Raw genomic sequence first — 27,489 nt, forward strand, 5'->3', positions numbered from 1 at the left:
TGGAATGTGGTCTCGCACTCAATAAATAGTTGTTGACTGAGTGACAAGGAAATCAAAGTCATGAAATCAAAGCACAACTTCAGTTTTCTCATTCAAGTGGAAACTACAGTGGACCACAAGCTCCTTTTAAGATGGCCTGATCGGGGAGCCTGATTACCCTCTAGAGCCATTCTTGAAAAATAAAATGCCATAAATTGGATCTGCTGGGAAAGGAACGGGCTGTGTTGTCTGCATAAAGGGCAGAGAGGCAGGACGGCCTGGTGCCCGCGGGTTGGAGTCCACTCAGCGAGGGGGATGGCCGCGCCCAGCACCCGGGCGCCCGGGGCTCCACGCTGTCAGGAGGCCTGCTCCGGTTCAATCCAATAAAAATGTTCATAAAGAAACTTTTTTTTTTGCCTAGGATGCTTGTCTTGAAAAATAATATAGAACATTGTTAACAATTCAGACAGAGAAGGTAGAAATAGGTCAGACAAAAATGAAGGGTGAAGCTGTCCTGGCCTTTCTTTAATCTTTTGAACAGTGTTTGAAAGAGCTCTTGGCAGATGAACAAATTTGTTCTGTATTGTGGAGTTAATATCTGTGCCAGAATTTCTGTCATCCCTCTGGGGGTGGTGATCAATATAACTAATAAATGGGAAATGACTAGACGGAACCCACTGGAGGCCAGCAGTCTCCCACTGTGGGCCCCACAATAGAAGGCATCCTGGGATACCAGTCATCCCGAGTTTGGAGAAATGTGGGTCTGAACGGTTAGCAGACACTAAGTTAGGCTTGAGTTATCTTAGTGAAGCTGGGCATTGTCCAAGGGTGACACTGAGGAAAAGAGGCAGCCAGAAAGTGAGCCAAGCGAGGGAAGAAGGAGCCATACGGGAGGATGAAGGAGTGAAAACAAGGGAACTCTCTCTCTTTTTTTTAAATACTTTTTCTTTAGAGCAGTTTTAAGTGAACTTAAGGGGAAGGTACAGAGATTTTCCATACACCCCCCCAAACATGCACAGCCTCCCCCATCATCAACATCCCCCCAGATGGTACGTTTGCTACAACTGATGAATCTGCACTGACACGTCATCATCACCCAGAGTCCACAGTTTCCATCAGGGTTCACTCTGGTGTGCATTCCATGGGTTTGTACAAATGTGTGTAGACACGTGTCCATCCTTATAGTATCATACAACATATTCTCACTGCCTGAAAAATCCTCTGTGCTGTTACCATTGATCCCTCCCAGCTCGAGCTCCTGGCAACTACTTATCTTTTCACTGTCTCCACAGTTTTGCCTTTTCTAGAATGTCATATGGTTGGACTCACACAGGGTGTAGCCTTTTCACATTGGCTTCTTTCACTTACTCATATGCGTTTAAGTTTCCATGTCTTTTCATCGCTTAATAGCTTATTTCTTTTTAGTGCTGACTAATATTCCATTGTCTGGATGTACCACTGCTTATCTATCCGTTCACCTACTGAAGGACATCTTGGTTGCTCCTAAGTTTTGGCAATTATGAATAACAAGGTTATAAACACTGTGTGCAGATTTTTGTGTGGACACAAGTTTTCAGCTCCTGTGGGTAAATAGTAAGGAGTGTGGTTGCTGGACTGTGCGGTAAGAATATGTCCAGGGTTGTAAGAAACTGCCAAATTGTCTTCCAAAGGGGCTGCACCATTTTGCATTCCCACCAGCAATGTTTGAGAATTCCTGTTGCTCTGCATCCTTGGCAGCATTTGGTGTCGTCACTGTTCCAGATTTTGCCCATTCTAATAGGTGGTAATGGCATTTCATTGTTTTAATTTGCATTTCTCTGATGACATACGATGTGGGGCATCTTTTTATATGCTTATTTGCCATCTACATATCTTCTTTGGTGAGGTGTCTATTAAGGTCTTTGGTCCATTTTTTAGTGGGGTTGTTTGTTTTCTTGTTGTTGAGATGGGAGTCTTTTTAACGACAGGAGAAGAATATGCTGGGGTTTGGGTGTGAACCAGGTAACCCAAAGATGTCTAGGACACACTGTAGGGGCCCCAGTGCTGTGGAGTATGCACCAGTGCTAGCACGGTCTAAGTCCCACCCGGTGCTGTGGAGACACACCCAGCGCTAGCACGGTCTAAGTCCCACCCGGTGCTGTGGGGGAAGCACCCAGTGCTAGCACGGTCTAAGTCCCACGCGGTGCTGTGGGGAAGCACCCAGCGCTAGCACGGTCTAAGTCATGCCCAGGGGAACCTCAAACAAGGATAGAGAGAAAAATGTATAGTCACTGGCTCAGATGCAAGGGGGAAAGGTGCACATGTTTAACGGTATTATTTGTGAATCCGACAGAAGTTCTGGGTCCAGGAGTCCTCTTCAGTTTAATGTTTCAATAAGAAAACTTAAGGAGGCCTTTCCCTTTAGAAGCCGGTTGACCAGCTGCTGAAATGGGAGTCAGATCTGGTTACCAGTCCCCCACCGTGGCAGCGGGAGGTTAGAGCTGTGTGATGAACTGTAAGCCACGGGAGTATGCTTGCAGCAGGTTCCCATGGTGACCCAGGGGGCCTCAGTTTTCCTCTGTGAAAAAGCTTCAGGAATCTGGTTGTTTTTTTTTTTTAAGAATGAGGAGTACACCCCGGTTAATTTTTTTTTTGGTGAGGAAAATTGTCCCTGAGCTAAGATCTGTGCCAATCTTCCTCTTTTTATGTGGGATGCCCCCACAACATGGCTTGATGAGCAGTGTGTAGGTCCACACCTGGAATCTGAACCCATGAACCTTCGGCCACTGAAGCTGAGCACACAAACTTAACCACTATGCCACTGGGCGGGCCCCTTTTAAAGTTAAAATGTGAAAATGTAACTGATGAAACATAAATGATTTGTTTTATAGAAGTATTCTAAACACAGTTTTTTAGGTAGAAAGTTACCAGATCTGAAGAGCCCATCCAGCTTCCTCAAGTCTGAAAAGGTCTGCTTCAACACCCAGCATAGGACTGTCACCCTGGGCTGTATTTTTAATGTCTGTATTTCTGTCCCCACGAGCTCATCTTTGTGTTCTCGGTGACGGTGGTTCCCAGCACGTGTAGGCATCTCATAAGTGCTGGCTTTATGCGTGAACTTCTTCTCATGCACTGAAAATATGTTTTGGCTTATTGAAACAAATTTTTTAAACTAAACTAAATTTCAAAAACACATTCATTGGGAAAATCAAAGACAGCCTCTTAATGAAGGAATTCACAGGCCTTCGATGGCAGACCTTGAAAGAAGCCTTCACATGGAGAATCCTCCTTGAATTTCCAGCTATTACACAGTTGTCAAAATAGTTAAACCAAATTATGCCGCAGACATCCAGTTAATTCCTTTTCTCTTTTTACTAAGTTGGCCATTAGTCTCTTACTTGCAAATTACGTTGTCCTCAAACCGGGGCCAGTCGTTGTTATGTAAGCTGGACAGTTAGGGACAAAAGACTTGGTTTTGTTTTCAGGTTCAGCAGTGGAAAAAGGCCCTTGGGGAGACCAGCAAAGCTGGACAGGCAGGAGTCGTCCAGCTTTGGGAGGGCGTGAGGGTGGCCCATTCGATGGAGCTGCTTCTCCACGGCGGAGATGCATTCAAATGCCTGCCAGAGCATGCTATTAGTTCTGGATGGAGAACGAGAGCTATAATTTTTATTGGCTTAAGTCTGAGGATTTTCTCAAAGCTGGCAGTACTCCACTTAAATCTCCAAATCTTTTAATTAACAAACATTCCTAGGCGGGCTAGAATTTCTCCTGATTGAACACTCTTAATATACAACATAGAAGTGCACTATGCCCTACTAGCTAATTATCTAAATGAGGTGCCAAATACTTGTGTTCAACAGACATCCTAATTAACAAAACAGATATATCCATATTTTGCATCTGAAATACTTAATAATACCACTATTCAAGGTTTATAAAGACTGTCTCCCCTGAGAAGATCAATGAAATCCCCACCTTGTTCATTTACACGCATCCCAAGCTACCTTTCTTATTTCCTTCTATTCGTGTCATCTCATGGAGTTGCTTAAGAGGGGTGTCGCACTTCACTGAGAGAATAATTTTCATTGTCAGATATGTAAAATGACGTTTTCCTGAGCCTGTACAGATTGGTAAAGCTAAGAATAAGAATATAATCTGAACTATTTTGTAGAGAAGCATTAGCTTTCTTGTGCCAGTTTTGTTAGCCGCTTGTGGGAGAAAGGTCTTACCTCTTCTAAGAAGGCTGATGAGTGGTCCTCATCTGAAGCTAACGTTGCAACTATTCAAGGAAACGTGTTGATCTCTCTGAGTGACACTCAACCTCATCGATGGCTGGTTTGTTTATTGTCTGCAACAAAGGTTTAGATTTGAAAGAGACTCTCAATTTATACAACTACCATGACAGATCAAAATTAGGTGGTATATTCCAAAACTTAAAAAACATTAATATGGTCTACGAGGCTTTTTCTTTTTCCTTGACCAGCTATCCAACTAATAAATATTTCTTATGCATTACGTTGTGTAAGGCACTTGGGCCTACGAAGAAGTATGAGAGTTAGTTCCTGCTCTGGGGGAGCTAATGTTCTCCTGAGGAGGTTAAGACCTGCGCACACGGCGAGAGACCTAGCAATCCACATAGAACATCCACCGGCTCGAGAAGCAAAGCCAAAGAAAGGCAGACCTTGAATTTGCAAACTCTAGGAGTCTGCTCCAAGGCAGAAGGAAGTCAGGAACCGCCAAAGCTAGGCTAAACTTTATTCTTCGGCTGAGTCTCTAAGCTTGAAGACAGGAGGCATATAATTTGGGAATGAGAACTGTTTGTCTACAGATAGTACAAATCTGGATCGTGAGGCTGATCTTTCAGACAGGTAACAAGTCAAAGAAAAACTGATTTCCCAGAGATTATGTGAAGTGACTAGATTTATCAAAATAGCTCTTGGAAAGTGGGCCAATCATTGCAGCAATTCCCAGTTGTGCTGGAACGATTGGACACAACACGTGAGTCAACAGAGGTCACGTCAGTGAGGCCCCTTTCACATGCCACAAGCAGCCTTGTGATTCTTCGGTTCATGTCATTGTGGAATAACCACAATGGCTGATGTGTGTAGACTTCCTGGGGCTAAAATCTTGCACAGTTTAGGCAACATTTCTTCTTGCTCTTCTCTCTGGGATTCTCTAGATTGCACCGTCAAAGTCCTTGTCACATTGAAGGTTCTCCCTCTCCGCTTCCCCTTGAGGAGGTAGGAGCATGGTCCTCAGAGGAGGCCAGTTGCCCTCCCACTCACTCCTCCTGCGCTGAGACGAGTCAGACTGAGCTGTTTCAAACCATGCCCCTCCGATCAGAAATGGCCTAGAACAGGATCAGACTCTGAAAGGTGGTCCAAGCCTGGAGATGGCTAGAATCAGAATGTGGCTTTGTGCAAACCATCATTAACAATACCTGAGACCCCAGAATTGAGGCTGAGGACCAGTGATAACCGACCACATGGTCATCTTGTAATACATGGAGGTTTTGGGGACCACTGTTACTTTCAAACACAAAATTTCCCATTGCTACAGAAAAACCAATGTAGAAAGAGTTATGGGAAGGCAAGGAGGCTGACTCAGAGAACTTAAACAGGAATATTTCAGATTCAAGCGGCCGATAGTTTAAAAAATTCACAAGCCTCCATTAAACTGAATTTCAAACATGTCTTTCGTGATCTGTTAATGAGGACAGTTTGACATTCTCCCAGGTGAAATAATTTAAGTAGAAACCATGTGACATTATAATCAATTTAAGCAGCTCTCTAACTACTTCAAGTTTGTCAAAGTGTTTTACAGTTAAAGCTATAATTAGCTAGCCCTTCTAAATTCACTGTGAGGGAGAGAGTCGAATTGCCAAGTACGCTTCATAACTGTGGAAACAAAGAACAAATAATTTTCAAAAAGAGTCGATCATTTGGGTGCTGGTTCCATGGATGTGTTCATCTTGTGAAAATTCACCAAGCTGAATACTTAGGGTGTGTGCGCTATTGTGAATGTATGTTACATCCATGAAAAGTTAAAACCGAAATATCTGTACTAAGAAACTTGGCATAAAGAGAAAGAAGGAAGCTCTCCTGACCAGACTGGCTCTTCTGAAAGGAGCCACGAAGGGCATCTGTGTTCAGTGTAATGGGCTCTGGGCGCGCTGAGCCAGCCTCTTCAGGTGCTAAAACTAACTCAATCCTCCTCTGCTTAAATTAGAGTTTGAAAATAATGGAGTTGTGTGCTCAGGTGTGTAGAAGATAGACAGAGGGCTTTTCATATGGTCTGTTTACCAGGTGGCTCGCTTCCTTGACGGCACACCTGGGTCTTGACTGCACACACGGCAGGGAGAGGGAGCGAGTCGTGACTGTGACCTCCCAGTCTGAAGCTTTCATGTCACCGAGAAGGACACAGGCTCTGGGGTGGAATTCCCAGACAGTAGCTGACCCTCTCACTCCAGGGCCTCAGGGCTTTAGATTCAGATGGACCTGGACCCAAATTCCAGCTGCCGTTTACGTACATGGGCCTTGGGCAAACCACTGAACGTCTCTGACTCAGTTTCCTCAGTAGTTCAGAGGGAGACGTTATGATGACGTCATGTTGTAGAACTGCCGGGACGGTAACAGAGGGAAAATATGTAAAGCGTTCCGTGGATTCCTGCATCACACACACCATTCTTTTTTTATTTAAAACCTGAGAATTGGATTAGATTAGTCCCAGAGTTGTCACCAGGCAGGAAGGAGATGGCAGATCATTGAAGCTCATCTCTCTCTTTGTTTTCTCTGTCTCTGTCACACACGGGCACACACACACACACAAACGCACTCCTCCTTTCGCATGGACCTCCTGGTTTGCGCCTGCCCATCTGCCCATCCCTCCTTAGCCTCTTTCTCAGGGTCCCTTAAATGCAGGTGTTCTCCAGGGCTCCAGACCTCTCCTCGACATCTCACCCACCTGCGACTTCTCCTACCCCCTGAGGGCACCCACGGGTGTCTTCCTCCTCTGCCTGTCTCCCGGACTCTAGATCTGTGTGTCAACTGCTCACTGGATGTTCCTATTGATTAAACTCATCTCATCTCAACTGTGCCACATTGCCACCACCTGCACTTCCCCCTGCTCAGTGAGGCCCCTGTTCCTGAGCCCTGAATTGCACCATCTATGCTGGTGCCTTAGCTCTCCCTCACTACCAGCACCCAACGCATCAACATGCTTGTACCTCTCTCTTACAAATACCCTTGAATCTTGTATTTCTTTGTCCTCACACTCACTGCTCAAGCCCGACCTTTTATCCCAGCAGGTTTTCCTGATTTGAGCAATCTGGAGAGGAGGTGACAGCCTTTGCACAACACTGACGCTGTGAATGCAAATTGGATTATTCTCTTCTTAACAACCCTAGTGCTCGCTTCCCATTCTTCAGAATGAAGTTCAAACTCTTAGTATGGCCTCCAAGACTTGTGCAATTGCCCCTGCTTTCTTTTCCAATCTCAGCTTCTCCATTCCCTGTCTTCTGTCCTGGGATTGGGCAGCGGGGGTGGCCTGGAATGTCCTTCCCCTCTCCTGAACAACTCCCGTCCATCTTCCAGAACAGTCAGGGGTTGCCTCCTGCGGGAAGGCTTCCCTCAGCCTCCACACCCCGCGCCCGCTGGGCTGGGTGCCTGGCTCCTGGCTTCCTGCTCACATCAGTGGACTTCCTGCTCCGTGTTGTAATCCTTTGTCTCCTTGTCTGACTTTCCCATCAGAGGCGGGAAATATGTTCTTTCATCTGTTTTCCCAGGGCGTAACGAGATGCCCGCATGTGCCGGTCCCTCCATAAGTGCAATCGAGAGAGTGATGAGCTGGCTGGAGCAAGTCTGGGAAAACTTTCCTGTGGTGGTGGAGGAGTGGGGGGCGAGGTGTGTGAACGGGGCAGCTTATCAACTCCTCCACAGTCTAGAACTAGCTCAAAAGTAATTTAAATAAAAATGAGAAGTTCATTTTTTTCCCCCTGATCCACCCACATCATCATTTCACTGCTACCTGGAGACTAAAAACCATATAACTTTCCGTTGCTTGCATGACCGTGTCAGATGCGCTGAAACATGTCACGCGTGAACAGTCTCTCTGGCGGGTCTGACGCCCACAGGATCGGATCCACCCAAGTATGCCTCTTCCTCCTTGATTCTTCTGAAACACATTACATATTCCTGCGAGCTTTTTCATCCCGGAGCAATTCTCCCCTGATGAAAACACCCCCTTCATCTTGTTCCAAACTTCCTCTCCTCCAGCAAACCTCTGCGGACAGAACAAAGGTCATGACTTGTTAAAAATCGTCAAGAGGCACCCAGAGGAGTGGACAGAATGAGATTTAATATTACGCTTAAAAGAAAAAACAGACAATTTGTCTAAATCTTCCTTTGGAAATGCATCAAAGTACAATCTTTGGACTTCAAATGTAAATTGTGTAACAGAAGACAGAGTGTCCATTACAAGGAAATTGATGCTGAGCAGGGGCCCATCGATCCCACGGAAACAAAGATTTTTGTTCCTTTGAAGTAAAGTAAATGCTAGTTATGCTATGTTTTTGACCTCATCTGTTTTGCCTTAGAAATGCTGGTATAGAACAGAAGATAAAAATCCAGAGGCAAATGACTAAACTTAATCTTATCTTTATTAATAAGTCCCTTCCTTGTTGTTTTATATCAGAGTCAAGAGCAACTTAATTTACGAGGAAAAGAATGTTTATTCCATGACCTTGTGATGAAGGGAAATCATTAAGTTGAAAACAGTCACTGGGTAGGGGGAGCGGCCACACTGAGGGGCTTCTGTACCTCGGTGGAAATCAGCGTCTACTGGAAGCAGATGCCGGACGATTACAAAAATCCTCTTTGTGGGTGAGAGAAAGCCTCTTCGAGTTACCATTCAGTCAAAGAGTTCCTCCATTTTTAGTAGGCGTTTTAATAATAAAATGGGAATGAAAGGGTGATTGATCAAAAATGTGCTTTACTGCTGATGCCCCAAAGGCTGATTTTCTCCTTTTTTCAGTGAACACAGCCACTAACGCCTCAGCTGCTGTGACCAGGCTCAACCGCGCTGTTGCGATGGTTCACGCAGCGTGGAGGCGGGGTGGGAGGGCCGAGGGCCTCTCTGCGGCCGCCATCCTCCGTCAGCGAGGGTGCCCCTCCCCCGGGGACACGGTTTACCGGGAGTTCTGTATTCTCGGTCCTGTGGTCCAGACGACACCCTTTCTGAAGGACGAGGTCGGTGGTTGGTCCCTCATTAGGGGACGGTCGCACCACTCGATGCTTATGGGAAGCTGAGAGAAGAGAGGCCCAGGAGGGCTGTGTAATCAGTCTCTGGTGTTAGACCAGAGGGTCTCAAGGGGTCCAGGAAGTGGCTCCCAAACGATGGATCATAAGATCGGGACCCGCAGTGGAACCAGGCTGGGAGCAGAGGAGATTGGGGTTTTCAGGTCTGCCTGTGGGGCGGGATCAGGCGGTAGAGACCAAAGACTGGGGAGGAAACTGCTAAGCTCCCTCCGACAGGGTCACACGCCGGAGTCCAGCGTCAGAACATTTGTGCGCTTATTTTATTCTCTGCATTCATCTCCGTTTTGTTTTCTGAAACCATTTAATGAAGTCTTTCTGAAAGTGTGAGCCTTTTCCAGATCCGCTAAGGGCTGCTAAGGGCAGGGGCGGCCTCGGGGTACCTCGGGCCCAGGCGTCCGTCTTCCTCCTGCAGGAGCGGAGTCGGGCAGCCTCTGCGGGCCTGCGTCTCCGCCCCAGCCGCTCGCGCTGCTCCTGCAGAAACGAGTGCGCGGACCGGGTTCCAGGAAAACCGACCTGCACCGGCAGGCAGCGCGGGCCTCGGCCGCGGGCGGTGAGCTGGAGCCGAGGGGATCTTCACAGGCTCCTCGGGGAGCCGTGCATCGCACCCACGCGGCCGCCGGCCTCCCTGAGCGTTTTAGCATCCTGGCTAACGAGGCCTTTTTGGAGACCACGGGGTCAGGTCACACCGCATTGTGTTTAAAGTGTTATGTGGACCACGTGCTTACATCTACGCTTGTGGCAGAGAGAAGGCAGGTTCCCTGCCCTTTCTGGGTTTGTTTTGAAAAACTGGGACATTCCTGAGCGCAGAGAGGCACATCTCAGCGTTAGCAGAGGCGCGGCCGTGGAAGAGAACAGAGGGGAGGAAGGGGGAAAGCCCCCACCTTCCAGCCCCCTGGCTGTGCGTGTGTGTGTGTGCATGCACGTGTGTGAAAATACTGCCTCCCCAAGGGCCTTCTACCGTCAAACCTTGTGGGAATGATAACCCTGTAAATCTTTCAGCGATTACCGCCCCCTTAGGAATTGGTGTATCAGAGACTCTCCTGGGTGTTGGCAGGGCCATTGGTTGGTTGGTTGGTGACGCGGGCAGGCCCTTTCCTAAATTCTTTGCGCGTTCTCTAATCCTCCTGTGATCTCTGTAAAGCAGTACCATTTTCCTCGTTTATTACTGGCACATTGAGGCTCAGAGAAGCTAAATAATGTCTGAGACCACTCAGTAGCAAGGAAAGGACTTGGGTGAGGCAAGAGAGGCACCTAGCGTGTGGCCTTTAAGGGGACAGACGCTCAGGGTGCAGGGCAGGCTGACACTTGCACGAACTGGGCTCCTCGCCGGACGGCCCCAGTCCCTGGAATGACGCGTAGGTCCTCTGACCCCAGAGCACATTCTCTTCACCAGCGCACCACGCGAAAGCGGAACACTCTGGGTGTAGTGCTGGGAAAGGAAGAGGTGTGGATTGGAACAATGTAGGTTGCTGGTCTTCAAACTTTCTGCTTATATATCCCCAAAGAGAATTTTCAAAAGCTATGTGTTCTTTGCATATGTTTAAGTCGATATCTAAAAACTTTCACCTTAAGTTTATGTAATTGCAAAGGATGTAATTTCCATTATTATTTTATTTAAAATAAAATTGATACATAATTGTTAATGTATTCAATGGAGCCTAAATCCCATAATAAGACAGACATAGGCATACATGAGGGGAAATTTTACATCATCTCCCTTTTTCCTTAACTTCTCTGAAGTCATATTTCTATTCCATTCCTTGGTAGAAAGTTTATCCCGGTGTTTTCTATGCTTGAAAGTCTCAAATATTTTTCTGAAACAACAACAGGTATATAAATTGAAGTTAGTTTTTTGATCACAGGAGCTTAAGTGTTTAAGGATTTCCTTCTGGGGCCCAGCCTCCTGGCCAAGTGGTTAAGTTCTCAAGCTCTGCTTCGGTGGCCCAGGGTTTCACCGGTTCAGATCCTGGGTGTGGGCCTAGCACTGCTCATCAGGCCATGCTGAGGTGGTGTCCCACATAGCAGAGCCAGAAGGACCTACAACTAGAATATACAACAATGTACTGAGGCTTTGGGGAGAAGAAGAAGAAAAAAAGATTGGCAACAGGTTAGCTCAGGGCCAATCTTTAAGAAAAAAAAAAGATTTCCTTCTGGAATTGAGTTATTGTTACAATTAGTGCTCAATTGGTCCTCAACTTCATTATATTACAAATGGTAATCATTACTAAATATAAAAATAAAATTCTATTAGAACTGCATCTCTTAATGAGATAGATGGGGTATTTAAAATGTTATTCCTTGCATGCATGGATGAATATTACTTACAGTCAGAAAAAGACATAGTTCAGCTCCAATTCTCATTATATTTGTTATTTTTATAGATGTGTTGAGAAATTTTGTTCACTGAACAAGTAGATGGTAATGGAAAGAGTTTTGCTGTAGGAAAGCCATTCATTTCTCCAAGATATATCCTAACAAAATCACATAGTGACCTATTGTGAAAAATTATTTTTATTGATTTATCAGCTCTTCTTTCAAAAGAATCAGAAGCCACTTGACTTGCAGAAGGATTTGTTAGCCAATCATTAGCGTCATTTGCAGTCTCCACAGCAACACCATTATTTCAAATTGATTTAATCCTGGGTGCCTCAGAGGGTTTGAAACTCTCTGGTAATCACTGTAGAGAGTCCTGACAGGAGACAGGTGTGCCTGTGAGAACAGTGCCAGTGAAAGGGGAGGTGGGAACAGAGAACCAGAAGGACACCAGGACCACATGCTCTTTCTCAGGTAGGATGGTTTAATAAAGAGCCCACATGGATGCTGAGGACATGGGAACTGATTCCCATAATGCTAGCTGTGCCCATTTTGAGGACCACGGGGACAGGGCATGGTGAATGTTAATGAAAGAGATGATAAGAACTCTTTTGAAGGACGGGATGGACAAGGGTGGGAGTGAGGCGTAGATAGTGCAGTGGTGGGGGGAAGGCAGTGTTACTGCACGATACTGGGTTTCTCTTGCCGGATGCGCATAAAAAAAGCCAATTATTACGGCATCAGCTTTTGGGGAAAGAAATGTAGCTTTATTTTGGGAGCCCATCTGCAAGGAGACAGGGGGCGTGTGCCTTCAGATCTGTCTCCCCCACCCAGGGTTGGGGGCACAATTTATGGGATGAGGGGCAGGGCAGTCTGAAGTGTGGAGAGAGGTGATTGGAGGTGAGGAGAGGTGAGGAGGTAACTGATGATCGTCGCAAGCGTAGTCAAGCTTCATGCCTCTTCATAGGACGCATGTTCACAAAATGCCAGCATTACCATGATCTGAGGGTGGAGTTTTTAGCTCCTTGATGTCTAAAAGGTCACTTATTGAGCATCTGTGCAGGCCCAGTTGAGAAGGTGGTGGTCTCAACCGGACTGAGGGGGTCTCAGTTCCTGAAAGACAACTCTGAAAGGCTCCATTGATAAGATGGGGTGGTTGAACTGGTCCTGGAGGGCCCCAAGGTTACGGCAACACCAGCCAAGTAGGGAGACAGGGCACGAAAGAAGTACTTCCCGCTTTGACAGTGGCTGGCCCCTCTGTGTATAAAGTGGGCATTGACTCATCCTCCTGAGCACAAGACTTAGAATCCAGTGTTTTTGTCTTGTGTGTGTTGGATGGGCTGATTTTTATTTAGAGTTTCAATCAAGAAAGGAACTAAGAGTAAGGTTAGAATGAGAGGTTTACAAAACAAACCAAGATTAGGAGATAGAAAGAGTACAATTTGGAAGAAAGAGAGAGGACTTAAGATAAAGACTGGGTAGGCTGACTCCGTGTGCCTGGTTTCTGTCATTAGCACTCTTTTAGCAGAGATGTTGTTTACTCTTCTCAAATTAAATTAAAATGTCCCTGCAGCTGGAACCATGCAGTCAGTGATCTTTCAACCAGAGTATACTGTCTCTCCACACTTTCAAAACTGCTAAGGGTCTTTATTCTGTGGGTAGCCTTTATTCTGTGTGTAACACACACGAACATTTTGAGTGCCATTCAGAAACAGGCCATTTCTCCCACCAGCCTCTTCACCTGTGATTCAACAGGTCTGTGTAATTCAGGGAAATGTTTGCTATGAGGCTTCCACTGTTAGCAGCAGAATTGAAAATCACCTAAGCTGGGTGGAAAAGCAGTTAAGCTAAGTTTTAAAAACTATCTTTGAATGAACAGATGAAAAGAAATAAAATTAATTTTTAAATCTTTGCTTGAATTCAAAGTTCATGAAACTCTTTTGTTAACTTATTTTGAATACATACCTTTAAAGTTGAAGAAAATACTTGAAAATCAGTTTCATATTCTTTTAGCGCAGGGCTCACCAGAATTGCATAACTCACCTGCCTATTTGTAGAAATTCTGCTTTCTAAATATCTCAGGCATATGTATTTATCTCATTAACACAAATCTTTATGAAAGCAAATGCTATATTCACACAACTATGAAAGTATCCTGTGTACATGATTTCTATTAAATGGGAAGTCAAAAACGTCTCCGAGACAGCCTTCGTCATTAAACCGTATAATCCGCTCCTTGAGGGCGCCGACTGGATCATACTCCGAACTGCTGATCCAGGGTTAACTCAAAACAAAGCAGGTAGGGAGAAGGTTTCTGATTTGCGTTGACTTTCATTATTTTAACCACCTTCTGCTTTCTCTCCGCAAGCACAGCTCATTAGCAAATGCCACCCGAAGCTCCTCCCTTTGCGATGTGCCGCTGCCATCGTTACGCGTGCACAGGCCGGAAGCGCTCTTCTGCGTATTTCTGGAAAGCTATTCATCTGTTTGAGCTAAATAAACGGAGCTGTCGAGCTGTGCAAACACAGGCCCGGGGGATTTGTTTTCGCATCTTCAAGTTGCGTCTAAATGACAGGCTCGGGCTCACGGGTTCTCGGAACACATGGAAGGCAGTCCTGGAGACGTCCTCCTGGTCTTTAGCGGGTGTGCCCTGCACCCCCGCCGACCTCCCGCCGGGGCATCGCGACTTACCGGTGGCTGCGGCGCTGATGCCAACCACGTGGTCGTGGGCCGGGCGCCGAGGAGAGGAGGAAAAGGTGACAGTGGCCTGGGGCCTGCGTAGCCCCTCTTACCACCATCCCCACCCCCGGGGGGCCGGCAGACCCGCCGGTGCGCATGCTCTGTGCGCCGAGGCCCCGGGCAGGGTCGGAGGGCCGCGGGCTCCTGTGCTGGCCCCGCGCGCACCCCTGGGCCCGTGGGGTGTGACGTGAGTTAGCAAGCCAGGCACACGGCGAAAGGGCGAGGGAGAAAGTGGGAGAAGGAAAAAGCTGGTTTTCCTGCGCTTAGACCCGGGGGTCCCGCACGGTCACTCGCCCCTGGGCCCTGCAGGTGGGCGAGACCCGGGCGCCGAGACCAGGGCGGGAGTGGGCGCCTCCTGAGCCCAGAGTACAACAGCAGCAGGCACGACCAGACCCCCCGACTCCCGGGAGGCGGGCGTCCACAGGGACTCAGGTCTCTGCCAGGGCGAGGGGCCACGAGGACACCCGGGGATGCGCGGACACGGCGATGAACCGAGCGAGGCCCAGAACCGTGGGTGCGGGGTGCAGCGACTGGACCTGGATTTTCAGGGACGTTACAGGAGGTGGCGCGCGGACTTGGAAGCCAGGTGGCCGCTGTTCCAACTAATTTCATCAATTAATGACACTGTGACTCCAGCCAAGTCACCCAATTACCTTGGCCTCCGGCTCTTCATCTGTGAAATCCTCTCTCTAGCAGCCTGGTATTTTGCTTTTCCCCTATCCTTAGAATTATTGAAAAACCTGGGTCTTAAACTTAGTAGTATTTCTGTCCGGTTTGGTTAAGGGACGCCCTCTCTCCTTGACTGATACGGGCTGTTTTTAGCCACACCTGTGACGGTTGTAGGACAACGTTAATCTTTAAAAAGCGACCTCTTCAAGGGGCTAGAAGAAAATATAAGTGAATATATTTATAATCTGGGTGTTGAGAAGGCCATCTATATACACACACTGTCAACTTAAAAAGCAAATTTGCCTATTTCATCTCAACATGAGTTTATTCGGGAATAACCAAAAGAATGGCAACTTGGGATGCGCATGCCATGGTGAACCATAGGCAAATCCAGAGAACAAAGGAGGGGAGCTGCCTTTATAGAGAAAAAGGGGGAGCAGGGAGGGGCTGTTCTAAAGGAAAGCCCTTTGGGAGATGATAGCAGGTCAGGGCAGCCTCAACTTCTCATTGGCTGAACTGCAGCATTTCTCATTGGCTGAGCTGTGGCATTTCTCATTGGCTGAGCTGTGGCATTTCTCATTGGCTGAGCTGCGGTGTTTCTCATTGGCTGAGCTGCGGTGATTCTCATTGGCTGAGCTGCAGCGTTTCTCATTGGCTGAGCTGTGGCGTTTCTCATTGGCTGAGCTGCGGCGATTCTCATTGGCTGAGCTGCGGTGTTTCTCATTGGCTGAGCTGTGGAGTTTCTCATTGGCTGAGCTGTGGCGATTCTCATTGGCTGAGCTGCGGCATTTCTCGTTGGCTGAGCTGTGGCATTTCTCATTGGCTGAGCTGCAGCGATTCTCATTGGCTGAGCTGCGGCATTTCTCATTGGCTGTGCTGTCACAGGGTGGGGAGAGAAATCTTCCTTGAGTAGTAGTTTTATGTCCTGTCCAAGATGCAAAGTTTATGTCTCTTCCTGTTTGACGTAATTGACGATGTATGATAGGGCATGAGAGCCGGTCCTACAGGCCTTCCTGACTCCAGTTGAGTTGAGGTTTCTTGTATTAATTTCCACAACATGTAACTTTTAAAAGCCAAAAACTCTCCTTTACCAAGTTTATTAAAAATGGAGGGAAATATTTCAACATGTAATATCAGAAAAAGGTTAATATTAATACTCAAAGAAAAATTATAATCAATAAGGAAAAATTAAAAAGCTCCATTAGAAAAAGGCAGAATAAGGCCATTCTCAAAAAAATTTATTAACTAATAAAGAAATATTTAACTATCAATCAAAGAAATTGAAATCTGAGAAGCAATGATGCCCGACAAAAATTTGATCAGTGTTGTCAAAGTGTGAGGGAAACAGACACTGACACCCCACTGGCTGGAGGCCTCCTGGAGGACACCCTGGCATCACCATTAAAAGCATTAAAAAGTACTCTTTGCCTTGGCATTTTTCTGGTAGGTATTTATCCAGAGGAAATAATTAGACTTGGATACATCTGTGTTCATAAGGATGATGGTCACTGCTTATAATGGTAAAAAGTTGGAAATGGCCCAAATGTTCAACAATAGGGATTTGGTTAAATATATAAATCTATATTTATAACGATATAAATAATAAATACTATTATATTATGAATACATTATAATATTTATGTAAATATATAATAAAATACATAAATATATATGATGGAATATTACTAGGATTATTAAATCATGGACATATATTAAGAATCTGGAAAGAATTTTACACTATATTTTTAGGTGAAAAATAGCGTGTGTGGTTTGGAAAAGCAGTATGTACAGTGGTTTGGTGTGTAGATTCAGAAGCCAGACCACTTGGTTTTGAATCACAGCTCTACCCCTTCCTGGCTCCACCCCTGAAAAGCAGTGTAACTTTGAGTAAGTTACTTAACATCTCTGTGGCTTGGTTTCCTCAGATGTAAAGTGGGATACTAGTGGCAGCGTATCTCATAGGGTTGTTGTGAAAATTAAGTTAGAACAGTGCCTGGCACATGGTCAGTTCTCAACAATTGTTAGTTTTTATCTTTACCATTTTATTAAATAAACGTGCATAAAAATTCATGGAGGAATATATATGAAATGCTCACAGTGGTTATTTCAGTTGGAATTCTGAGTAGCTTTTTTTGTTTTGCTATACTTTGCTGTATTTTCTGAACATTTTATGATGAACATGTTCTTACAGTCCAAGGGAACAATGAAAGTAATTCCACTTTTTAAAGAAAGTACAAACTTCCTCTTTAAAAAAGACAAAAAGAAATTGTCCAGTTGTCCCCAAATGTGTGATAAGAAACACCCACATCCAGGGACTCTGAAAACCTTCCCCTGACACAAGGGGCAATAAATGTGTAAAGAAACATTAGACTTCTCTATTAATTAAAGCAACAATCAGAATCCCCGTGAATGTGTCCAGCTGCCTTCCTTCTGACATCGTCTGACGGTTCCAGTGTTGCCTTTCTGATCTCAGTTATGACTTCTTTATGGAGATGAAACGCAAGATGATGCCATTGTGGATGACACAAGAGAAAATGATGTATTATTAATAATAGCCCACATGTCCTATTCGTTTAACATCTTCTAAGCACCCTTACAAAGTAGAAGCTACTATTTCCCCGACTTTGCAGATAAAGAAACTGAGACCCAGAGAAGTTAAGTAACTTGTCCAAGTCACATGCTAATGAAAGGCAGAGTGGGGATTCAGATCCAGTGTGGGATCTGAGCCTGCACTCTGTGGGCCATATTGATCAAAAACAAACAAACAGGGGCCGGCCCCATGGCCAAGTGGTTAAGTTTGTGTGCTCTGCTTTGGCAGCCCAGGGTTTTGCTGGTTTGGATCCTAGGCATGGATCTAGCACCACTCATCAGGCCACGCTGAGGCGGCGTCCCACACAGCACAGCCAGAAGGACCTACAACGAGAATATACAACTATGTACTGGGGGGCTTTGGGGAGAAGAAGAAAAAGATTGGCAGCACATGTTAGCTCAGATGCCAATCTTTAAAAAAAAAATAAACAAACGAAGACTGATAAACATGGGGCAATGGGGAGGGAGTGTCAAATTATCTTATCTGTCTTGAATTTCCAGAGTTTGATTCCACACCTGGTGCATGGTAGATACTCACAAATGAATGTCTGAATAGCCCTTAGGCCTGATGCAGAGCGGAAATTCCTCGTTCTTAATAATGGGGCCATGGTTGGACACAGAATTGTAATTAAAACAAACAAACAAGCATAGAGACTCTCCTCAAATGGAAGGAGGGCACCGAAAGAGAATGTGGGACCTGACCCATGAGGGGATGGGCTTCCTCCAGACTATACCCTCTGCTCTTTAAGGTGGCTTGCACCACTTATGAGTGGTTCCTGGGTCCCTAATTAGTCCCAAGCACTTCCTTCTGTTTCCTGAAGGGTTGGAGTCATGCCCTGCGGCTTGTCACCAAAGGCCTCCACCCTCCTAATCAGCCAGATGGCAGCTGCAGGAAGTGGCCACTGACCAACAGTCACACGTGGTGGCATTGACAGGGGAGATCTTCAGCTGAAGCGGACGTGAGGAAGAGTGGGCCGTGGACTTGCTGGCGAGGGATGTTAGAATTTACTTCTGTCAGTGGGCTTTATATATTAGTTGGGAAGATGCGAATAATAAGCCAACAGCTATCTGATTATATTAACTTATTAGGCCAAAATAGAAAGCTGCTTTTAAAAACGTCCTTCTAGATTAAACTTTCCTCTTAGAAACACTGATGATTCATTGCTGCTCTTGATAATTTAAAAATTTCACTGACTTTGTAAGTGTGGTGTTTGTGCTTGTGTATTTGTTTATTTTTATATGAGATATTGTATAAAGAGAAAACATGCTCTGACTCTTCAGTAGCAACCTATAAATGTCTTAATCCCTAAAGGAAAAGGGAGCAGAGAAATATACCCATCACAAAACAGAGATTTTCCCTGTCACTACACACTTCAGTGTAGTCACTGGCCTCCCTCAGCACCGCACTGTTAGATGTGTTAATAGAAAGAAAGCAGAGAATCTAATGAAAACGCCAGCAAGCCCTTGGGGAAGCCAGCAGATAGCATGTGCTGTGAATGTGGGCACAAACTGCAGACCCATCCACAGGCCAATTGTCAGCATAGGGACCATGTCCAGCACCCTGAATGGCTGAAAGATGTACACCTGCCATTTAATTTCCTCAGTGTCACCTCTGAATTATACCTACTATTAGACAACAAGAACGTTTATTCATTCCTTTATCTATTTATTTGTTCTTCCATCCATCTATCCACCTACCCATCCATCCACCCACCCAACCATCCAGCCACCCACCCATCCGTCTATCCATCTATCCATCCATCCATCCATCCATCCATCTATCCTTCTATCCATCCATTTATCCATCCATCCACCCACCCACCCATCTTTCCTTCCATCCACCCACCCACCCATCCATCCATCCATCCAAAAGATTGAGTGTGATCATTTAAAACTGTATACAACAGGCTTCTTCTATTGGTACAAATATTCCCTGTGGGAAACCATGATGTGACATGGTTTATGGTTAAAAGGATTATAATTTCCTGTCAAAACAGCACTATAACTGAGAGCTTGCTTCTATTCAAAATATCAGAAAAATTATGAACATGACCCAAAATATTTAGCAAGGCTATACTATAAGTGAAACCCCACAACCCTCTATAATCCATAACAGGGTAGAAGCCTGTTCCAAGATGTAGATTCCTAGAGATGGCAGGGACTTTGATAATCTTTTCTTTATTTCACAAGTGAGAACACTAAATCTTGGAGAGAGAAAAGGACTTGCCAGGGTTACCCACTTAACTCAGAGGAGCAAAGGCTGCAACCCTGCCCTCTAGGCTCTCAGATCCATGTTCCTTTTCTGATACCATATTCCTTCCCTGAGGAAAATCCTAAGATGGATATGCACATGTAGCTCTCACACTGCCTATGTAAGAGACCATAATATATTGTAAAATGTGCATACAACATGGAAAGATACAACTATATTTCATGTGCCTAAATTTAATAGCTAGTCAAGATAAATATGATACAAATAATTAATTTAAAAATTGTTTGCTTTGCTAAGATCTAGTAAGATATATGGGGGAAACACTGGAAGCCCATTTCTCTCTCTTTTTTTAAAATTAAAGTATGCTTTTTGGTGAGGAAGATTGACCTGAGCTAACATCTGTTGCCAACCTTTCTCTTTCTTTTCCTCTCCCTGAAGCCCCGGTACATAGTTGTGTATCCTACTTGTAAGTCCTTCTAGTTCCTCTGTGTGGGATGCTGCCACAGCAGGACTCGATGAGCAGTGTGTAGGTCCGCACCCAGGATCCGAAGTGGGAACCCGGGGCCACCGAAGCAGAAAGCGAGAACTTACCCACTACACTGCTGTGCCACCCCCCCGCCCCCCACCGCCATTTCTCTTAATAAAACTGCTCAGGAGCATCTGAGCTGACAGTCAAGTGCAGTCCCGTGTTTGTCTGACCAGTGTCCAGACTTTCCTTCTTCCTTCCTCACAGAACTGGGACTTTATTTGGGTTCCTGCCACTCCCCTGCTCCTGCCCAGTGCCTGCACCTCTGCAGGAGGGGACCCCTTTCCAGCTGCAGGGCTGGTCCCCATGGGTCTCTGGAGAGCCCACCCCCTTGCCCGTGCCTGGCTCTGGAAATGCCGTGTGACTCAAGGCAGGCAAATGAGAGGGCAGGGACGGCTGTTGGGGACTCGGGGAGCTTCCAAAAGATGGCCTCCCTCCAGGTCGTCCTGTCCGGACTGAGATCTGCCACAGCGTCGTGCCCACGATGAACCAACGGGGAGTGAGCAGTGGTGTTTATTGTTCCAGCCCCTTGAGTGTTCCCCATGTTTGTAGCCCAAAATGGACCCGTGGATGCAGGGCCTCCCTGCTCTCTGCCTCATCTCTCCAGCGTGTTGTTATCAATCGCTAATCTGCACGGGCCTCCTCCTGGGCCTGGGGACCCCACAGTGCACGTCACTTCAGAATCCTTGCCCCCGAAGGGCTGGCTGGGGACAGCAGGCTTTCTCAACTTTTTTGTTTTGTTATTTCTCCCCTAAGGAGCCCTTTAGATATTTTTTCTAATGCTCCCCATCAAAATTTAGTGCCACAGATATGCCCTATATCTGTGCATGACTTTTACAATATATGCTTTATAGGATTAAAATCGGAAGATGCCCTGGGTCCCCCCAAAAGCGGTGTTTGCCTCCTCGGCGGCGGTGCTGTCTCCCTTGAGGACATTCAGAGGGAGAGATGGAGGAAGATCCAGTGTGATTAGGATACCCCAGCACGGGGGTAGCACCTCGTTTACAGAAAGCAGGGGTGTTGCGAAATCTTTACAAAACAGTCATTGAACACAAAGATTTAAAAGCATTGCCTGGACCACATTTGGTCTTGAATTCACCCTGTTCCATTGTTTTCTCCCTTTTTGCTTCATGTTCTCATACAGCAGCAACATTCTGGCAGCCCACAGGGAGGAAAGCAGAACAGAGCGACAGCCCAAGGACGGCGACGGGGCGCAGGGAGCCAGGCTTCGGGACATCAGCCTCAGCTTTGGTGGCAAATCCTCTCATTTTGTCTTGTCTCTGAAATGTCTCTTCTATTTTCCTGTTCTTTTTCATCTTTGCCACCATCCTCATAAGCCAAAGTTCCCTCTGGTCTGGGCAATAGTCTCTGTCCTCTTCATTACTTCCTGAGGATGACTGAATTTCAGGGAACTCCTGTTGCACTCTCAGTCAACACTGCAGCCCTGTGAGTAAGGTGTCAACGCCTCCACTTTACAGACGACGACACTGAGCCTCAGGTATTTTGGTGACTTGCCCAAAGCTGGACACGATAAAGATATAGACAGAGCTGACCCTTGCCTCAGCTGTGCACCCTGTGCCCGTGCTCCTCCTCCTGGATTTTTGTAATCTATTATAATTTTAAAATTACACATGTGATAAGTGAATACATCCTCTTTACAAAAAAAAAAAAAAAAAAAGAAAAGAAAAAGAAAGGTGTTACAGGTTAAGGTTTCTGTTAGTCTCCCCTCTCTGTTCCCATTCTCCCTTCTCTACCCCCAAGGTAACCAGTGTCACGGTTCTGCATGGATTTTTCTCACTCTCAGTGTTTCCCAGAGCTATTTGTGCCCCACCGTGCTGGAGGGACCCGCACAGCATAGTGGTGCTCTCAGGCCTGGGCCCCACGTGGGTGACCTTCCGTGACCCACGCCAGCACCTTGCGTGTGGCTGACCGGCTCCACTTGGTAACTGGCTGGTTTCAAATCCTTCTCCTTGTAAACTACAGCTCTGTGGTGCGCAGACCATGCAGTGTTTGGCCTGTCCCGTTTGGTCCGTGCTTCCATCCTCTCCGCTCCTTACGTGATTTCTCCTCATCGCCATTTAACCTGAAAAGTGGGGTCCTCTTCTCTCTCTACAATAGCAGCAGCTCTTTCTGTAGCTGCCTGGGAAGGTACTTAGGTAAGTATCAATTTGTGCTGTAAAATAAAGTTAATATAGCACTTTTCTACTACTGATTAATTTGCTACCTCCTTCTCTTTTGCACCTTTTTCTCCAGTTCAGAGAACTTGTGAGCTGGTGATGGGGAAAATGAGTTATTTTGAGGTTGACAAACCTCTTGAATTCGGCCCTGGGGGATTATCACTAGGCTAGGGGCACACAGTCCCCCTGCTCCCCATATGTTTACCATAGCCTTTCAGCAGGACACTCAGGAGCAAAGGGACACATTTGTGATGGGAAAAGCTGCTGTCATTGACCCTCATGGAGACAGGCACACAGAGCTGGGAATCCAGAGGGATCAACCTAGGAATCTGTGGCCATGTGCCCCAGAGCTACTATCCAGCCTGGAGCTGTGGCCATGCATCCCCACATCCCGCCATCCAGCCTGGAGCTGTCACCGTGCACCCCAGAGCCCCATCCAGCCTGGAGCTGTGGCCATGCACCCCCAGAGCCCCATCCAGCCTGGAGCTGTGGCCATGCACCCCCAGAGCCCCATCCAGCCTGGAGCTGTGAGCATGCACCCTAGAGAACCCATCCAGCCTGGAGCTGTGAGCATGTACCACCAGAGCCCCTGTCCAGCCTGGAGCTGTGGCCATGCACCCCCAGAGCCTCATCCAGCCTGGAGCTGTGAGCATGCACCCCAGAGCCCCCATCCAGCCTGGAGCTGTGGTCGTGCACCCCTAGAGCCCCCATCCAGCCTGCAGATCTCTAGGTAGAGCTCCGGGTGAAGACCATACACGACACCAATCATATGCCATAAAGCTAAGACGGGAGGCAGCGAATCTTCCTTGCAGAGATGGAAGCCAGACCTCAGGGACTTCCTGCTGCACTCAGCCAACTGCGCACAGACACAATGACTCCTCGTTGGTGTTGGTTGAGGCACTGGACCAGGGGCTTGAACTAGCTTGAAGGAACATGGAGAATGACGGAGGAATCTGCCACTGCTCATACCCCTTCAGGGGGAGAGAGTGAGCTCCCCAGGTTTAGATGGCGCCCTTACTCTAGGAGTCAGAGGTGGGCAGTCCTAGATGCTGCTGCCCTCTACTGTAGCGGCGGACACGGCATGGTGGGGTCTGGTCAAAGCTCACCTGGTCCCTGATATGAAGGAGGGTTGGAAGGAAAGTGAGTGGTATAAGAGATGAGAGGAGCGGAGAGAGGGGACGGCGTCTTGGTGAAGTTTCGGCCAAGTGTGCCATCCTCGTTAATTCCTGTCTCAGGACTCCTAATATGGAAACCAGCCAGTGTATTTTACTCAGTGATTCCTTAGGAGGTCCTGTTGCTGGACAGAGACGCAGTAGGATAACGGCCACCAGAAGGTGGCAGCAGCATCTTCTCGGCCGTGTTCACTGGCCTAGTGGACGCTTTTCTTTCCGGGCAAAAGAAATGGTTTTTCTCCCCGTTACGACTTTCAGAAACAAGCTCTTTGAGGGGCCAAGGAGCTTCATGGTCTTTATTACAAGGAGTTTCTTAATGTTTCTCTTTTCTTAAATTAATGTCTTGGAAAATGTGAGGTCATGCATCAGCAGGTACCTCTTTTGTCTTTTCCTAATAGCCAATGTTTTAAATCCAACGCTTGTATCTGTGCAGCCAGTGGTTTTGCAATAGGATTAGGGGGGCAAGGGAAGGTGACCAGATGTTCTAATTGAGGCAGACAGTGTTGGTTCTGGCAGGGAGCAGGTGCTCTGGAAAAGTCCCAGAACCTCTGCTGTGCCCCTTATCTGAACCGAGCTGATGAGCTGGCCCCCTTCCAGAGGAGGGTGACCAGAGCAGAAGGCAGCTCGACAGGGGCGTGTGGAGGGGAAGGGGACGTTTGCTGAGGAAGAGGTGACGTGAGTGCTGCCGTTACGTATCTGAAGGGTTGTCATGGAGGAGAGAGGCGGTGGAAATCAGATTGGTTAACTGCTAGTTATGGAAACAACCCTGAAAATCCCATCGGACACGCCCCTCAGTTTAAAAGGGGGAAATCAGGCCAAGAGGGTGACGCTTGTGCAGTGTCACACCACTGGCTGATAACAGAGCTGGGACTAGATCACAGATCTTTGGCTATGGCCATGAGTCGGTGGTGGTGGTGGTGGTGAGGGTGGTGGCCTCTGTTTAGTGTTGCAGCAGAGACTGGATGTCCCTAGAGGGAGGTCCTGAATCGCACAGAGGCCTGGCCACAGCCTGTCACTCGAAAGCCTCTGTGTTCACTTCCAAGATGCTCGACGTCTGGGTGGCTGTTGTAGGGCCTCTTCCAATACTCAGCAGGTAGTTCATGGTAACGAAAGTCGTGTGCAGCTGGAAGAGGTGGGGTTGGAAGGACAGGCCCTGGGAGTGGTCTGGCTTTTAGAGAAGGCTGCGTTTATGGGCTGGCACAATAGGAGGCCAGCGAGCTCCTCGGCCTGGGATTCCCTGGTGGCCTTGTCCTTGCAGAGTCCCGGGCTCCGTCTTCGGGGAAATAGAGGCAGGAGAAAGGGGCCTCCAGGCTTCTGGGGAGGGAGTGAGGCTCCTGGGAAGATGCGTCAGTCCCGTTGCTGACTTTACAAAACTTGGCTCTTGTCTCTGTCCCGGAAGAACCCCCCCGGAGCCGTGTCAGATGGAGATGTTTTCTCGCCTTTCCACGTATGGTTTGTGTCTTTCTCAAGGTGCCTGCATGACCCAGGCGCGCCGTTTCATCTCACCTGTGCGGCTCTGATCATCATCTGGACGGTGAAGAAATGGGTGCAGGTTTCCCTAGTTACAAAACACACATAATTAAGCACCCACTGACTTTGCTCAGGATGGGTGGCGTCGACAGCAGCACACAAAGGAAAGTGAGGTCTTCCCACTGGGCTCGGCCAGAGTGTGGACCATCCTGCTGGAAGCAATGAGGGCACTACGCCTTCCAAACGCACCACAGGGGTACAGAGATGAGTTTGGCATGAAGAAGGTTTTCAAATGGAGTTGTGTATCATCTTTAGGTCTGTTAGAAATAGTGTTAGTTTACTAAATTTATTCGCATAGATTGAAGCTAAAGGAATTACTTAAGTTAAAAAGGTAGGTAGATAAGAAAAATCGCTGCTATTATTAAGTACTAACTGTGCGCCTGGTCTGCGTGCTTTGCACGTAGCTCCTCATTCAAACTTCACAGCCACCCTGTGAGTCGAATTCCATTTTACAGGAAACTGAATTACTTCAAGAAAAAGTGCATAACTTGCTCAAATTCACACAGTTACAAGGGGACAGACCTGTCTGAATCCGCAGATCTGTCTGCATTTGGGGTCTGGCCTCCTCATGCTGTTAGCGCCTACAAACATAGGTTCTTTACCCACCACACAAGAGGGGCCAAATAAAATCTGGAAACCAGGCTTATGGCAAGGAAAGGGTTTTTATTTCGGGTGATATCAGCTGGGAGACGAGAGTGAGCCCTCAAATTTGTCTCCTTTTGTCTTGTCTCCCCAAAAGATGGGAGGCGAGGGGTTTTAACGGTTTGCGAGGAATATGGCTGCTTATAGATGGGGAGGGGGCAGTCAGTGGCCTTGCTGGTCGAGCTTTCCCACCAGCCTGCATTTGGCCTCGGGAGGCTGCTTACAGGGAGGAGGATGATAAGGGAATTTGCAGTTGGACGACCTTGGCAGTTTGTCTCCATGGTGGATAGTGGATTCTGGAGTCAGGAAGCCAGGGAGTGAGCGGGGAAAGAGAGCTTTGGTTTCAACCCCACATATGCTGGGTTTAATGCAGGGGAAATGAAATCAGGGCCGACACCAACACCATCAGATTCAGCTCTCTAGAATCACCCCCCACCCCAACAGGACCCCCGGCGCAGAGTCGGGCCTCGGGAAAGCTCTGTTGACCAATGAATAAATGAATACATAGCACATGGTGGATGCTGATTCTGGCAAAAGTCATAAGCTGGTCTGTGGGTGCCTGAAGCTTAGGAAACCCTGACCGAGTTGAGTGGTTTCAAAGTTGTTCTCAGGAACTACCCTGGGGGTCAAGCCGCAGAGGAGCTTCTCGCTGCCGTGAGGGTGGGGACGTCAGCAGGCTGGCTTTCAGCCTGCTCTCCCAGCTTCCCCCAGGCCAGCTCCCTTTGCTCTATTCTTGCCCTTCTCTGCTCCAAGTTTTTAAAAAGTCTTTCCTGCTGCATCAGTTAAAAAAAACCAAAAAAACTCCCAGTGATCTGGTGCAGTAACACGCTTACACAGGTGGAGAAACTGGGGCCCAGAGAATGAAAGATGAGAACAGAGTCAGAACTCGAGTCCAGGCCTTCCAACCCTTTGCCCAATGCTTACTGCATCGCACAAAGCCGTGTTAGGAGCACGTTGGAAAACACCACTGAGAGATTGGTGTCCTTACTGAGCAATGGCGCTAGCACCAACTCCTACGTAAGGATGCATTTTAAATGCTGGACGGGCGTTCCCTTTACAAGAATGAGCTGAGGCCAGTTCTCGTCATAGATTTCTACACAAAGAACAGGGAACTTGGAAGCACAAATTTAAGAGTAGGTGGAATTAGCTAATCTAATCTGATTTTAGAAAGTTTTAGGATACAAGGTAGCAAAATAGATTGCTCAAACGAATTGACTCAGTAAATCACAGTTGAAACCCTAACTGTGAATCACGGCTGAAACCTTAACGTCGATAGAAGATAACGTTGTTACACAAAACACGATGAGTACGAGGCGAACTATGCACGAAAAGTGACAGGTTCAGCAGAGGAAGAAACTACTTAGACTAGGGTGGCTGCAAGGCGTCAGCAACGCTTGAGCGGACCTTGAGGGGCTGGTGAGGTCTAAGTATCCCTGATGGTCGGAGGGGGCTGACTCTGGGGAAGGCGGGTGAGGATTTTGGAAAAAATTTTATGATTGGACCTGGGGCCTTGGGCTGGGTGGGTGATGAATGTGGAAACATCCTTGAGGCAAATGTGTATTATGCCATTTACTTGAAATAAATGCTGGGAAAGAATTTTTAAACATTTTAAATAACGTAGAAATCAAGAGAAATGCATTATTATCAA

The sequence above is a fragment of the Equus caballus genome, chromosome 10 (genome assembly GCF_041296265.1).
Source record: "Equus caballus isolate H_3958 breed thoroughbred chromosome 10, TB-T2T, whole genome shotgun sequence".
Taxonomy (NCBI): Eukaryota; Metazoa; Chordata; class Mammalia; order Perissodactyla; family Equidae; genus Equus; species Equus caballus.